This window comes from Microtus ochrogaster (genome assembly GCF_000317375.1).
Source record: "Microtus ochrogaster isolate Prairie Vole_2 chromosome 14 unlocalized genomic scaffold, MicOch1.0 chr14_random_1, whole genome shotgun sequence".
Classification (NCBI taxonomy): Eukaryota; Metazoa; Chordata; class Mammalia; order Rodentia; family Cricetidae; genus Microtus; species Microtus ochrogaster.
The window spans coordinates 3689672-3707305 of record NW_004949096.1 but is presented as its reverse complement, the minus strand read 5'-3'; positions in this window follow the sequence as shown (position 1 = coordinate 3707305).

Genomic DNA, 17634 nt, shown 5'->3' with positions numbered 1-17634 from the left:
CTCCTCCTCCTTCTCCTCTTTCTCCTTCTCCTTCTCCTTCTCTTCTTTTTCCTTCTCCTCTTTCTCTTTCTCCTCTTCCTCCTTCTCCTCTTTCTCCTTCTCCTTCTCCTGCCTGCCTCCACCTCAAAGTAAGGCAGATTGGCAACATGTATATATATGACATATATATATATGTATATATATATACATATATATATATATGTCAATACATCAATGTAAGCATTGCTAGCAGTTCACCATCACCACACAAAAAGTGGCTGTTTGTAGACAGAGGACACAGAATATTTTGAGGTTTTACCTGATGTACTGGGTAAAGAAAAAGCTTTGATAAATACCAAAATGAGTAAGGGAACTTGCTGCCAGGAGGTACAATCCAGGGAAAATGTCCCAAGCAGCCTAGGGACCCATAAAGTTAGGAAGTAAGTACATAGCCACAAATTAGATGAATAAATAACACTTAATTTTTTCTTTAGCTATCTGTTAGGTAACTATATCACATTCGTGTAACTTACAACATTTAATAGTAACTTTATATTTACCTTCTTATTTAATATTCACAGGAGACTCATGTAATATATTATACTCTATTGTACCAATGAAGAAAGAAGCTCAAAGCACTAAGTAACTGTCACAACTTGCCTGAATTGAGCTTAAACTCTGACTTGTCTAATTTTAAATGCTATCTCCATATTCACCTTTTCAGAAGGACTTAGTTACTTTTTTTCTATTCTTTATGCAAACTCTATTTTACCTGGTACAAAGGAAAGGTTGATATGTCTTCTAAAAGTCAATCTCTTTTGCATTCTCATCTAGCCAATCTATCTTATTACTTTTTTGGAAATATTTCATCATATTTTATTAAAAAATAATGTAAATTGTGCATTTCTAAAATCAAGGTAAATTGTATCTAAATTTCTAAAATGACTCCAGTTTCATTTATTTGGTTTAAATAAATGTATTTTGTTAAATCTATTTCATTGAAAACGAATGTCGACATTGACATCTCTGTAGAGACTCAGTTTAAACTGAGTACATTGTCAAGTTTTGCAGCCAAACCAGTTGGTAAAGAGAGAGGCTGTGATTTTCTTGACCATCCACATATTTTCCTGATAAAGAATAAAATTATAGCTGCTGAATAACCAGAACTACGTCTTCTAAAAGTTGACTCACATTGGTTTCTCATTCCATGCAAATGAGTAAGTAGTGGTGAAAAATATGAATGAAATGTCTTGGTTTGAATACTTTTCTAAAGAAGAATTTATGAGTCCATTTCTTCTGTTGTCTCCAAGTTGAGCAATTAAGACAGAATAGAGAGAAGGCTGTTAAGATGGTCTGGTACCAATAAACAATAGATTACATTTAGTCTGGACAGGGAGTTTGTAGTAGCTTGCTGTATTTTTTTTTTCTGACTAACAAGAAGTAGAGAGTTAACATTTCCTGTTAAAACTCTAGTCCAAATCGTGGTCCTTTCATATGCTATCAACTTTTTACTCATTCCAATTTAGTAATTATGTAAAGGGAAAGGAATTTTTTCTTTCAATTTCCAGGTAAGTGAGACTGGGAAATAAAGGTTATGCTGGGGTCATCATGATGGTACAGGGATTTTGGCTGGAATGCAGTCTGAGAGCCCAGGATTAATTATTCACCCCTCAGCTTAGTACTTTTGAAGTGAAATGCTCAGGCTTTCATCATAGGAAAATCTACAGGACTTCTTCATAGCTTAGAAGTTAGAACTTGTTCTTCTATGAAGCAAACTAGGACTTCTGAGCTTTGCCATGTATCAATTCTTGTATTACTGTTTCCCCTTCTTCAATAGCTGGAGAAGACTTCCATCTGAAGAATTCTTTTCTCAAGTTACCAGGAAAACATTGTAATAAAATCTGAGTTTGTTCTATACATCCAAGATTTTCTCAAACGTGGTTTTGAGGAAACTCACTGTAAGTATCTAAAGATAAGCACAAGATAAGTATTTTAGGATTTAATGCTTGAACACTCATTCCCAATGTTGTTTGAAATACTTGCATCCAAGTAGACTCTTGTTTTGCTTTTATTTTGCACACTCCTCTACTTCAGTGCTTGTTGGACCATCACTGGTAAGGCTCCACATTAGTGGGAAACAAGACCAGAGCAAATATGATACATTGACTTCTACAGAAAGCATGCCCCCTCCTCTCGGGTCACACTGACCTTCCTGGGGAAGGGAAAGACAGCCTCCTTCCTTTAATCACGGCATTCCACAAGGGGAGATGTCACTTCAGCTGCTTTCCTCTTCATGCCAGGAAATCAGCTCAAAGTATTTTTCTTCAGATAAGTGAACATGCTTGTCATAGCTCACTTGTGCCTGTTAAATCTTTCTATGAAATATTTTACAGGGAAATATGTAAATATTTTGACTGCTTGTGCCATTCTGTTCAGACTGCCTTACAGATTACACATAGATCCCGCATGGAACAGGAAGGGAAACTAAGAAGAAATCTCTTAGTGTGGCATTTTTCATAAATGAACACAGGAGGATCAAAGAACGTTTCTTTATAAATGGACTGCTAATGTAAGCACGCAGGAAGGGTGATGTATGCCCCTGGGCCAGCCCCAAGTGATGCCAGGGTGATGGAAGTACATAGTGAGTTTCCAGGACAGCATGTCCTCACACCTTTCCCTCCTGACAGCTGGTGTGCAGTAGGCCTTGGGTATAAGGCTTGCAGCTTGTAAATTAAGAGAAACTTTGTACATCGTAAAATTTTACTGGTTCCTTATATTTTAGCTGAAAGAAGTCTATAAACCATTACCATATCTTAGAAGTATATGATACTCTTTAATTTGATTACAAATTATAGTCAGTAGATCAGGCAGAAATAAAAGGATTTTCTCTTGTCCTTCATAGCAGATGGATAAAATCAAGACTTGCTTTCGATTTAGCTATTTTGTTTTCACTTTTCTTGTGGTTAGCACGGGAAGCATAAGATAATGTGACTGAAATTTGAGACAGTAAACAGAGTAAACATCACAGCCTGGCCATGCCATTCCACTAGGTGTGTCATGGCTGTGGTCACATGGTCATTTCTCTAGTGTCTAATTTCTGAGTTTTGAATCAGTTTTTATTTTGAGGGTGTTGGAAATGCAAGTGTACCGTTATCTGCGGAGAGCTCTGCTTTACCCCTACTGGCTTTTGGCAGTTGCTGTGCCGTCTTCCAGAAGTGAACAAAAGAACCTATATATGACCTTGACAACAACAATAAATATGTGTATGGGAAAGATATCAGAACTGACATTTCAGCTGGTGGGCTAAGACTTGGTAAATAGGAGTTACAGCCAAGAAGCAGCAAGTACAGACAGCCACAGGCAGCAGCTGTGACGAGGATTAGTTCTTCTGCCACATTTTCTTCATGCTACCAATGGAAGATTCTTAGTCCTAGAACGAACATATTATTAGCAAACCCTAGCTCACTAGATTGTTCTGAGGCACAGTTTCACAGGGGAACATCTCAACATCTATAGTTTGGGGAGTGGATATCAATAGATGATTCTGACTAGGAATTGATTTCTGAGCATGCTAGGACACAGGAAAGAACCCTTAAGTAGCTGAGAGTTGATAACGATAAGTTAAAGCATAAAGAATGTTTTCTTTTAACAAAAGAAATATTACTTTGGAAGTAATGATGGTCTTTTAGAACAAAGATTATTGAGAAGTAAAATGATTTTGTGCAAGCATTTTCCCTCTCATTAATAGTAGTCTTTAAAATGAAGAATTTGGGCAGGCAATATGGCAAAGTGGGTAACAGTATTTATTACAAAACCCAAGGAACTGGATTCGATCTCCAGGATTCCCAAGACCAAAATGGTGAAAAGAAAGGACCAATTCTCATGGGTTGTCCTCAGACCTACATATACAAAGACACACACACAGACTTATAGACACTCATACACACAGGCACATAGATGTGTGCATGCACACGTGCACACACAGACACAAACACCATTATAATGCAAAAACTTCATTTAGTCCAACTTTAAAAGTCCCCATAATCTATAACAGTTTCAACAATGTTTAAAACTCTAAAGTTCAAAGTCTATTTTGAGATTCATGAAATCCTCTGTAAAATTAGAATGAAGAAACAGATCACATACTTCCAACATACAATGGCATAGGATATACATTGTCATAACAAAATATAGGGAAGGGAGCACAAGAGGAAATACTAAACCAAAGGAAGACCAAAAACCAGCTGGACAAGCTCCAAATTTTGCATCTCCAATTCCTTTCAGCTTTGTTGACTGCAACACATTTCTTTCTCTTAGGCTGGTTTTTGACAGCAATTTTCCTCGGCAAGTGTCTCAACTCCAGCATCTCAAACATCTTGGGGTCTCCCAGACAATTCAGACTTCAACTTCACAGCTTCAAACAATGACCTCTCTAGGCCCCATTCAGGAATACCCCTGACACATGCCTGACCTCAGTGTCTTTATTCTGTAACTCCTTTTTTTATCCTTAACTGTAAAGCCAGAAGCACAAGACTGATGCTACCAAATTCTGTGCTTACTGGGGTTGTAACCTGGCCCCCTTGTTTCATTACATCTTCACCAGCCTTCTGCTTTCCTTCACTGCCTAAGTTTGGCTGTCCTTGAACACACTCTTTAAACCAGGCTGGCCTCAAACTCAGAGATCTGCCAGTCTCCGCCTTCCCAGTGCTGGGATTAAAGGTGTGTGCCACCAATTTCCTTTCCAGAAATTGGAAATTTAGCTGGGACGTATCATGCCCTGAAGTCAGCACTCCTTCATTTGTTAATCTGTTTACCTCCTTGAACATGGGATTTAGCTACATTCCACTTCATAGTGCTCTTTTTACAAAAATTACATTTTGTAATTTACCCTCCTCAGCTTGTTCCTTTTCTTTATAAATCTTCGTTAGAGTTACCAATAATATCCCTGTGACAGAGCCTATACTAGGCTGTTTTGAGATTTCCTCTGCCAACAGAATTAATCCAAAATTCTTCACTTAACCTCAGTCAGATTTTTTGGACAAGGGTAAAAGGCAGCAACTTTCTTCACCAATATATCACAAAACAATCTCTAGGCAACGTACTAAAATTCTGTTCCTCTGGAACCTCTTGAGGTAGACACCCACAGTTAATCAAATCACACTCAGCGATATTGTCTTCCTCGTTTCTACTAATATGGCCGATTAAGTAGTGCTCAAAGCATTCCACTGTCTTCCAAACCCAAAGTACTAATATCCAAATTTCTCCAGAGAAACACATGATCAGGCCTGTCACAGCAATAACCCACCCCTGCTACCAACTTCTGTCTCAGTGTTTTTGTTGCTGTGAAGAGACACCATGACTATGGCAACTCTTATAAGGAAAACATTAACTGAGAAGGCTCGCTTGTAGTTCTAGAAGTTTGGTCCATCATCATCATGGCAGGGAGCTTAGCAGCAGCCAGGCAGGCAGACATGATACTAGACAAATAACTGAGAGTCCTATATTTTTCAGGCAACAGGAAGTTGACTGAGACAGTGGGTGGTATCCTGAGCATAGGAAACCTCAAAAGCTACCCCCACAGTGACACACTTCCTCCAACAAGGCCATACCCACTCTAAAAAAAAGCCATTCCTCCTAGTTGTGTCACTTCCTATAAGATTATGGGGGCTAATTATATTCAAACTAACACAGGTGGGTTGTCATAATTTTTATAATACAGTTGCTCCCTTGGCATCTCATTTCAGTAGTAGCATCAATTACTTGAAATCTAATCAAATCTGTGGCCTTTGGTTTGGGTACTGCTTTCCTCCCTGTGTTGTTTGTGACCTACCCTGTGTTGTTTGTGACCTAGCCTACTTGTTTCTCATCTCACTGACCCAACACATCCCACAGGTGCTTACAGTGACAAAGCTAAGACTTGTGTTTTCTTTAAACTAACAGATCTATAACCCCTGAGGAGAATGTAAGCGATAATGTCTGTCCATAAAACCTTATAAATAGGGAGCCCCATGTCTTCTTTCTCTCTGACTTCCTTCTTATTGGTTGAGCATCCTGCTGTTCCTGGGTCTCCTGTCAACCCTTGGGAGCATTCCTCATATCGGATCTGTGAGTGATAAATTGTATCTTTTGTTACATGTATTTTATCCAGCTAACTGCTTTGTGCATTATCTGATGCAATTTTTCTATTGGTTGGGGCTTTTGTAGGGAGCAGCTAGGATGGAAACAATAAGTTGGGCACAAGTCAGAGAAGAAACAAATGGCTTCTTCCTACACAAACCTGTTTGCTAATAGAGGAACATCTGGCCATGGGTTGGACATTTAGGCATAAAGCTATCTACTGGGTAAAGAACTGTTCTGAGGAATGTCAAAAACATGGTCACCTCTGCTGGAATATTGTCAGTGCAAGAGTAATATTTAGTCAATAGAGAAGCGAGAGGAGAAGGGAAAGTCAAAGGGGGAATTATGAGAAACCACAGGGTTATTTAGATAGTTTATTTAACTATTTGTTGCTTGTTTGTTTGTTTTTCAAGCATGGCAAGTTAAGTCAATCGGGATAATATTGGTACTCAATACTTCCTAGCATTTAATCTCTTATGGCAAATAATATCCCTTTCTTCTCATTTTCATTTCTTACTTCCCTTCTTCCTAAATATGGGTCTGCACATGTGGCATTTGTCAAAGGATTATTAGAAAATATGATGAGGGTAGAGGTTGAAAACCACTTTGGAGCAAATCTGCTTACTCCTCTTGGAAACACATACCACCATCGAGTTTCCCTAGTCTAGCCTTCAAGACCATGGTTAGACACGTAACAGTATTATTTCTATTACTCTAGGTACCATGTAGTTTACTGTTAGCCAAATCACTGAGCACTCCCAATTCTATTCAGCCTCCTGATCCAGGGTGTCATAATTGCCAAATTAACAATCCTAGTTCTTTAAGAGCATGATGACTTGGAGAGGATTTTCAAGCACCAATAGATTTGCCCATAGTCCATTTCACCCTCCCTATCCTGCTTCCCTTCAATAGCTCCGTGGGGAGAATGGGGCACTGTAGTCTCCTTATCATCTCTTCAGAATGGAGTTTCCAACCATCATGTGGTTAAGCTCACATATTCACTATAAACCCCTGTCTTTAAACTGATTGGCAGTACAAATTATATGTACTAAAAGTGAGGCCCCTACTGCATTATTATTTTTTTCTAAAGGAAAACCCACTTTGAATTCTTTTTTTTTTCATTTAAGGCTTTATTTTCTAAACAAACATGATGTATGGCAGAATCTCCTTTAAGTACAGGAATAGCTAAGATGTTAGACATCTTAGTATAGACAATAAAAACATCATAAATTTTAGTAAACTCCAAACCACTGAAAAAGCATGTTTTTGGTTTATTAAGAGTTAATCTGACAGAGTGATTTGGCTTGCCATTGGTAAGTAAAAAAATAATGGATCAAGTTTGATAGAGTGGAAAGGAGTCCCACAGTAGTTTAGCTACACGATACCTTCTTGATGGGAAACTACAAGCGAGTTTATTTGTAGAGATTACATAACTTTCCATATGAGACATGTTTCTTGAGGAGAGACATTCCGAGCTGTATGCCACACAACATGCCAAGTGCAATGGAACCAAGGCGCTCCTCCAGACCTGGATGCTTTCAAACAGCGCATCAGTTGGCTGAACCTCAAGTGTCCTCACACATAGTTCTGACTTTGAGACTCCTCTTAAAGTGATCGTCTCAGCTTCTGCAGATATTCATGTCACACTTCTCAGTCAATGTGCTGTGGAAATGATTTTCCTGTGGAACGTTGGCTAGAGATATGTTTTGGGAATTCTGTCAAAACATAAACTCTATGGTTAGAGACGGCATGTCTAAATTATATATCAAATCGACACTTACCAAGTGCCTGCTTCTTGCATCATATTTCAGAAATGTGATAGCTCTCTGGAATATAAAATATGTTGTTTACTCAATTTTGGAGTTCCTGACTCTGGTAATATGACCAAGTCAGTTACTGAGTCTCAAGATCCCTGAGCTGACAGAAAGCTCCAGTCTCATGACTAGGCAAATAATTATGTTGGTGTTACATGCTTTAGAATTCAAACCACAGGGAGAATTCTTGTAAAAGTCATTTGCTTTGTGTTCCAACAATCAAGAATAAGACACTTTAAAGAAAGAGAAATCTCATTTTTGGTCCAATAACCCTTGGATAGGACATTCAACATGGAATGTTTTCTTTCCAAGTCAATAGCCATTCTGAACACCTTTGTTTTAGACAGTTCTGTCCAAATTCTCTTCATATTTCTCCATTCAAGTTATAGTACTTTAAATACCCTGACTGACCTACTAGCTGTTAACTCTGGGTGGAGTTTATTAAATACAAGGAGAAAGACTCAGGAGGTCCTATGAACCATGTTCTCAATTCTTCAAAAGAGGAGACTGTGCACATTTGATGAGGAGAATTAAACAACAATATTCTGTGTTAATGATGGATACCATAATTATAACATGTAAGAAGTAAACTGGAATTCCTTACAGTTCATCACATGGACACCAGACAAAAATCTGGTGAGTCATCAAGGATCACCGAACTAATTAAAATTTGATAATAGGATCTTTGAGAAGGGTAACTATAACTATGCCTCTTGCTAAATAGAACACCTGGGTACTAGTGGGATGTGCTTTGCTCTTTGTCATACAGTAAAACGCTGGTTAGAACATGAATCTTTATTCTGCCTGCTGTGGTAGCCCAGAATCTAATTCTGTTCTTTCTTTTTCTCTTTTCATAAGTAAAGGAGGTAAGGTGGATGCATTGGCCTTTCAACACAATTTGTTTCCTCCAGTAGCTTGTTTGCCTATAGATATAGTGACAGTATACAACACAGTCAATGTTTCTTGATCAGCTTCCCAACCTGTGTGTAGGAATTACTATACAGGCATCTTCAAGAGGGAAAACACACAAAATTTCTGCCTCATATGCAATCATTTTATGCAATTAACCCCAGGAATTGGTCACAACACCAGTAACAAACTGACAGTACTAATTTTTTTTCTACCAGTAGTTACTGAGCAGTTAGAGTACTACATCAAAGCAAGTACTGTGTCTGTGCACTTGGGGTTGAAGAGGATGAAGACTAACACAGACTGATCAGGAACTACTTAGATAGTAGAGTAGAAACATGGAATTTCATAGAGAGTCTAGGTAATGATAAGTTTTAATACAGTGTGTGTTGGGTTTGAGGATCCAAGCTAGCTCTCAAAATTTTAAATTTTGTCTTTTAATATAACTCATAACATATTTAGGGGACTAGAGGTTCAGCAATTAAATTGTTCATTAAACTGTTCATTAAATTTTTCATTACTTAAGAAATTCTTGGTTGAGGCCCAGCAAGATAGCTTAGTAGATAAAGATGCTGGTCTTACAAACCTGATCACCTGAGTTAGAAACCCAAACCCATCTAAAGATGAAAAGAGAGAAAAGTATCTCTGACTTCCAAATGTGTGCATACACACACAAATATATATATATGTGTATATATATATATGTATGTATATAATGTATGTACACATGAGTACACATAATAATAATTTTTTTAACAAAAAGATAACTACTTGGTGGCTATCTGTTATATACTAGATACTTGTCTCTTAAGAATAATGAATAGAATGAAGAAAGGTCTCTGGGTAGAATTGTCATTAAATTAGGAGAAAAATGAGATGGTAAAATAAATTTAATACACAGTAACTGACATGAAAGAAAATTATGGGAAAAATGAAACAAGAAAATTAAATAATCAGTACATCCAATTTAAATTGGTCAATGACACTTATTTTAGGTAAAAATTAATAAAATAAGGAAATAATCAGAGAGTAATAGAGGAAGATGCTTGATGTTCTTTGGTTCATATCCATACTGATACATGCACATGTACACATGCCATGCATAGCTCATGAGTACACCACATGCACACGTGTATACAGAGAATACATGTAATAAAATAGACATGCTCACAGAGTTTAACTCGGGGTGGAAATCTGAAATTAATTTTAGTTTACTTGAAATTAGACTTATTACATTGACTGTTGTTCGTTACATTTCTAAAACTGAAAAAATAATTATTTCAAAATCAATTCCATTAGGACATTAAATGTGTGTTTTAATAATTTATTTCTATACTTTTCTTTCTCAGGAATCATATACCTTACCTTTTTTTAATCATTGGAAGTATCTGTAGAGCTCAGAGTTGTTTCATGAATGAGCAGATGCTTACCTAAAGTTGAATATTGCTTAGCTAAGTATTATTAGTTTAAATTGGTAAATATTTTCTTTTTTGCATATGTTTCAATAAATTGTTTTTAAATTGTCATTAAAATACATGATAAATGAATCCTAAAATATTCAAAAATGATTTATAATGCTTTTTCCATTTCCTTTTATATTTATTCCATCATTTTTATGTATATATTATATATATATATAATAAGGACAAACTCAACATTATTTATATATTGTACTTCACCACATCTCATTGAACAATACATTTTCTGTATCATCCCTTATGGATATGTAAAGAAAGACAGGCAACATTCTTTTTTTGTGCTTAAAATTATTTTTTGACAAAATTACATATGTGGTATAAAATATGATGTTTTAACAGGTATATACATTACAAAATGCTAAGCATCACTGTGGAGATAATTAACACATATTAATTCCCATTGTTTTCTTGCTTTCTAATGAGATCTGTTTTTCAAATTTATTTTTACTTTTCTTCATGATTATGTGTGCATTTGTATGTGTCTATCACATGTGTGCATTGCCTGACAGTGTCAGACTCCCCAAGAACTGTAGTTGAGGTGTTTGTGAGGTTTGTGAGCCATTTGACTTGAGTGTTAGGAACCAAGCTCAGTTCCTCTGCGAGAGTGGTAAATATACTCAATTGCTGAGCCTTCTATCCAGTCTCCTGTGGGAGGTGTTCAAAACCTATTCTTTTGGCAGATTTTAAAAAGTGCTTTCCACTATGTCATGATGTACCCAGGAGACGCTTAAGAGATGCCAACTCCTTGATACTGATTTTCCTAGCCCCTGAAATTATGAATAATACATTTCTGCTTATTAGGATATGTACTGCCTCAGGTAGTCTGTAGTTTTCTTGGAATAATCATCCCACTTCTCTGTTTTTTAACCTACATATGGTTTTAAAGCTACAATATTTTTTCATGGACAACATATAGTTGGAACTTGTAGCTCATCTTTAAGTTCTTTACATAGCATTTCTTTTAATTGAAGAATTTAATCCATTTATCTTTCAAACAACTATCTATAGATAAAGACACTCAATTATTATTTATTTTAAAATTTAATTTATTTTTATTTTTGCAATAATTTAATTATGTTTCTCCCTTCCTTTCAGCCTTCCAAACCCTTTTATATATTTCTCCCTGCTCTTCTTTAAAATCATGGTTTCCTTTTTTTATTGTTATTGCATGAATATATGTATATACATATGCACAAATAATCTGAATATAACCTCTCAACTTCATATAATCTTTCCTTTGTGTATATTTCCATGGATGACTGTTTGGCACTAGAAAACCAATTGATGTGCTCTGGAGAAAACTACTTTTCCCATTCCCAGATTTACTCAGTTGTCTATAGTTCTTTGAGTAGGGTTAAGGCCTCTTTAGGCTCACATTTGAGTGGTCACAATGGTGAGATTTTATGGGTATGACTTCTGATGTTACTAGGAGATTATAACCTCAAAGCAACATCCTTCTATTGTTGCTTCTTAAATTATTTTCTGATGTTTGGTTTGTCTCACAGCATTTTTTTTAAAGGATTTGATTAACTTTTGGTGTTATGCATTGATTCCTTTTTGTTTTGTGTGTCTTCTACACGTTTCTCTTTGTAGTTACCATTAAGCTTACATACACAATTAATTCTTATCACATTCTATTTCCCCCTTTGGTACTTTTGTTTGTTTTTATTTATTTTGATCAGTGTTAAGACAGGATCTCAATATATGTAGCTCAGGGTGTTCTAGAACTCACTATATAGGCTAGAATTCTATTACCCTTGTGATCTTTCTGTCTTTGCTTCCCTAATACTGAGAGAACAGACAAACACTACCATACCTGACTCATATCTATTTTAGTAACCAAACTACTTTGGGCCACACATTAAAACTCTGCAGTTTGACTCCTACTACTTTCACATTGTGTGCTATCTATGTCCTAATTTACGTCATTTGTCACTTTGTATTATCTATTTTTGAATGAATTATCACAGCCACAGTTATTTTTTAGTACCAAGGGCAGTATCAGTGTATCTGCAATCAACTATGTTTTTAACATGACTGAGCTTTTAATTCTCACATGTTTTCTAGTAATCACCCTTCAACTTCAACTTCTTTTGCATTTCTAGTGAAGAAGAATTAGATTTTATAAATTTGGTCATTCTTTTGCTGGCTTGAAAAATCTTCTCCCCTCTCTTTTACTTTTTGAAAGAATATTTTTCAGAGAAAAAAAATTATTCAAACATTTTTAATGTTGTTGTTTGGTTTTTCTTGTTTTTTTGTTTTGTTTCATTAATTACATTTATTAAATTTATTCCATTTTTTACCTGCTGAATGAAATTTCGTCTCCCCCCTCTCCTCCCTTTCCCACCTCATTTCTGCTCCCCAATCTACTCCTCCTCTGTTTCTGTTCAGAAAGGAGCAGGCTTCCCATGGGTACCAACAAAACATGATGTATAAAGTTGAGGTAGGACTAACCACCTCTCCTTGTATTAAGGCTGGGCAAAAAAAAAAATCCAATATGAGGAAGTCATATATGGAAGTCAGCCAAAGTGTTAGGGAAGCTCCTTCAAGCTACACAACTGTCACACATATATAGCAGGCCTAGGTCAGTCCCACTCAGGATCCTGAGCTGCCAGTCCAGAGTCTGTGAGCTCCTATGAGCCTGTGGGTTCTGTTGTGATGGCTTTGAAACCTCTCTTCAACAGGATTTCCTGAGATTAGTCCAGTTTTGGCTGTGGATCTCTGCATCTCTGCATCTTTTCATCAGTTACTGACTGAAGGCTCCCTGACGACAAGTGGCGTAGTTAACAATCTGATTACAGGTGATTTCCTATCCTGGCTACCTATCCACTATTGCTAGAAGTCTGCCTTATCTGGGGTCATCCTTGTAGATTTATGGGAATTTTTCTTGCACCAGGTTTCTACCTAACCCCAAAAAGCCCCCCATCAAAATGTCTGTTTCATTACTCTACCCTCTTCCTGGCCCCCAACCCAATCCCTCACGTTCCCATCTCCATTGGTTCCCAGTCTGCTTAGGGGATCTCTTCTGTTTCCCTTTCCCACTGAAATCCATGTGTCCCTCTTTGTGCACTCCTTGTTACCCATCCTCTCTGGGGCTGTGGATTGTAGCATGGATCGGTATCCTGTACTTATAGCTAATATCCACTTATGAGTGGGGATATACCATGTTTGTCTTTCTGGCTCTAGAGCAGGATGATGTTTTCTATTTCCCTCCATTTACTGAGGCAGTATTCTTAATTACCTTTGCTGCCCTGTAAGATCTCTGCTGTAAAATATGCTTATAGTCTCATGGAGCATCCTTAAAACTATTTTTCTTGTTGTTTTCAAAACCATCTATCTCTCATTTTTAAATGTTCAATTATCCTATTTTTGATAAAAATCTTTTTATGTTTAATTTGTTTGAAATTCTTTGAGATTAGTATATCATTATTTTTTTCACTTTTATTGAAAAGAGATTCTTTTTCTCATACAATATATCCTGATTTTGGTGTCCCCTTCTACCACTCCTCCCAGTTCCTGTCCACCTCACCTTCCTTCCAGATGACCCCTATTTTCTTCTCTCATTAGAAAATAACAGGCTTCTAAGAGACAACAACCAAACTTAGCATAATCAAATATAACAAGATAAGCAAAAACCATTGCATTGAGACTGGACACGGAAACCCAACAGAAGGAAAAGAATTCCAAGAGTAGTCCCGAGAAAAAGAGACCCACTCATTCACACACTCAAGAATCCAATTAAAAAAAATAAGCTGATAGCTAAAATATATACACAGAAGACCTCCTGCAGGTCCATGTAGAGATTGTGCTTGCTGCTTCTGTCTCTCTGAGTTTATATGAACCTTGCTTAATTCAGAGGGTCTTGTTCTCCCAGTGTCCACCACTCCTTCTGACTCTTAGACTTTCTGCTTCCTCTTCTGCAGAATTTCCTGAGCTCTGAGTGCAAGGCTTTGATGGCAATGCATCATTTAGAATATCTCTCTCTGCATAATGTCTGACTGTGAGTTCTTTGTAAGTGTTCCCATCTATAGCCGGAGGAAGATTCTTTGAAGATATTTGAATATTACGCTGATCTTGTGTATCAGAATATCATTAAAAATCATATTATTACCTTTTCGAGGCAGTATAGTGTTTGAATTTATTATAGGACTCTGGGCTTTCTTGTCTCTGGTTCTTGGCCATTTAAGCAGTATTGGGTATGGGTTCCATCTTGTGGAGTAGGTCTCAAGTCAATCACACATTGGTTGACTACTCCCATACTCTCTGTGCCAACGTTGCCCTGGCATATATTTCAGGCAGGATGGATTGTAGGTCAAAGTTTTTGTGATTGGGTTGGTGTTTATGTTTCTTTTTTGGTAGCCTGCAGAGTACCTTCCTGGACCAAAGATACTAGAAATGAAGGATGAAGGCTCCATGTAGGAACCAGCTCAACTTCTCCAAATTCAAAGAGTTGTTCTCAGCAATGGTCACTGCTGTAAATTTGAGGACAGTGACATATTAAGGTTCCCTTTCATCTCTAATTTTGAGAAGTTTTAGTGTTTACTTTTAACAAATATTCTATATATTTTTGTTTATGTGTCTTATCTGTATATATGCATGAACTTGAGGTTAGTGGCATCCTCTGGAGCTGGACTTAAAAACAGTGTGAACTTCCTGATGTGGGTGCTGGGAATTGAACTTAGGTTTTTATCTCTTTAAATTCTCTTTTCTTCCTTAGTTTTTGTTATTTGGTATTTTATAATCTTGTATTTTAGCTTCTTCAATGATGTCAAATTGTTTCTTATGCTTTCTTCTTTCTTCCTCATTTATTAAAATTTCTCTGAATGCATATTCCAAATAATCTAACTTTATGTTGGTTGACACTCCTCTTGTCCCCAAATATTATGCCTGCTGTTGAAGCCTTCTGTGAAATTTTTATTTAATTCATGGTATTTTTCAGACTTAAAACTTGTGGTTTTATGGTTTTGTCTATATGTTGCTTTTAATTTGTTTATATATGGTTTTTCTTAATTTGTTTCTTATAATATTTATTCTGTTTTATTTTACTAACTTCTTTGCAACAATTACTTTTAATCCTTCGTCAGGAATTATATAGATATTTATTGCTTTAGAGCCTGTTACTGATGTTTTAGTTTGTTCAAAAATTGGCATTATTTTTTGATTGTTTTGTAACCTGCTTTAGTTCTCTGTGTCTGAATCAAAACAGAAACTTCTAGTCTTTACAAACTCTCCTAAGTAGAGAAAGCTCTTCATGAGGCAGTCCCTCTGAAAACTTTTACTGTGTTTATTGCTGAGGTGTGTTGGGCAGGGTTGATTAATCAGGCAGGTATCCTTTGGCCTGGTCCCCAGGGACCTCCTATTTTTTTCTACTCACAACTACTTGGGGTGGGGGAGAATCTACCTCATAAAGTATTTCATAACTAAGGCCCTCACGAGCCTCACAACTAACTGATAAAATATTTTATTGTACAACTGAATTGAAGTCAGATTATGTATGCATTATTGAAAACCAAATAGACAAGCTTGTTTAAATGCTAGATTAAATGCTGTGTTTCTGAAAACCAAGGCTGAAAACAGGGAAAGCAATCAGACCACTCATAATTACCATGCCTCTTGAATTCTAGTAATTTATGGGGAAAGAAAACAAATAAGGTTATTCATCCTCTTTTTGAATGAAATGTGCTCTGCACTTGAAATGCAAATTACTATTCTCTATGTAAATCATTGACTTAATGATATCCTACTTCCTCTTTTCATGTCACTGACAATAAAAAGGCTTAATTTAGCGGTTAAGACGTGTTCTGTTGTATCTGAGGTAGAGCTTATTTCCTAATTATATGCTTTAAAATAATACAATGATTTTAATTTTGCATTAAAAAAGAATAGTAAAAGCAGATATTTCTATATATGCTCAAGGGGGTGGTATACATTTATATTAAATTTATCCAGGGAGTGCAAAGTCTGTGGGAAAGACAGGATATGGACAGGTTCTAATGGGCAACAGCACAGGAAATCATTAAACATTCCAAATAATCTTACAAGATAGACATTTGTTTTCTTTTTGAGATTTCATTTTGTCATAGAAAAATTTAGATGAGAGTATTTTCAAAATTTTAAGTGATACTGATTACAATAACCAACGCATTCTTAATTTCTACTTTTGATGATAATATAGCTTAAGTTTTATATATAAAGCCCTCTGATACTTTGTAACTATATAACCACATTATAGTTTTCTTAGTGATCCCAAATTATAAATGCTTATAGTGTTTAAAATATGAAATTCTAAAATATATTTGAAATTTACTGAATGTTAGTGAAATTTTTAAATTTGCACCTGCAAAATATTATTTTCATGTATTTCTAACTTATTCTTGTTTATACGAGGAAATTGGTGTCTCTGTGTGTGTGTGTGTTTGAGATTCAGTCAAAGAACTTAAATGCTTGCCCAGGCTAAGATATTGGAGGCATTTATTTTAGAATTAAGTAATGCAAGTAGATATGTTTCCCAAATTATCATGACTTGGGGAACTAGATAATAATCAAAAGAGACTAGGAAGTGGTTTAACAACTAGAATGCTACCTAGGTTACAGAGCAAATCTCAGGACTGAGTTTCCAAGACTTTCTAAGAATAAGATTTTCCTAGCAGCTTGGTAAATTTGACCAACTAATCTTCTTCCTACTTCTCATTATTTTAATATTTCTATCAACCATTCATAAATGTTTCATTAGTCACTTGGTCCATATAGCTTTAGTGGTACTTAAATGCTCAACCTTTTCAGAGGTACCTAGGTACTAATTACAGTGTCAATTATAATTGATAACCATTTATCTACTTATTAAGATAGAAATCCTTTAAAAGTTTCAGTGTCAGATATTATATTTTAGATAGTTCAAACATTTACTGTTAGGTTTTAAGTGTGTTTAAATATGCTTCAAGTAAAGTTCTCATGAAATAGAATCTCTTGTATCCACATGATACAATCTTGTGGCATGTATCAAAAAGCATGTACTTTTTGCTCTTCAATTTTTTTTCTATTTTTTTACATAGTTGAGTGCTATTCATCAATGCTAATTTGCAAGTATCTGTAGTTTTCTATCTTCATTATGTCACCCATATATTAATCATTCCTATATTTTTCCAAATGCCTAGGCACATGCTACCATGGCCCAAACCAAACAATGTATGTACATATGCATATGTATGTATGTATTTTATTTAAAATAAACTGGAAAGGAGGGTTACTAACCATGATTGTTGACAAGGCCTAAAAGATGATTTGTGCTCTGATTTGAGAGAAGAGAGAACATTGGAACTCAGGTGTTCTGGCAAGCT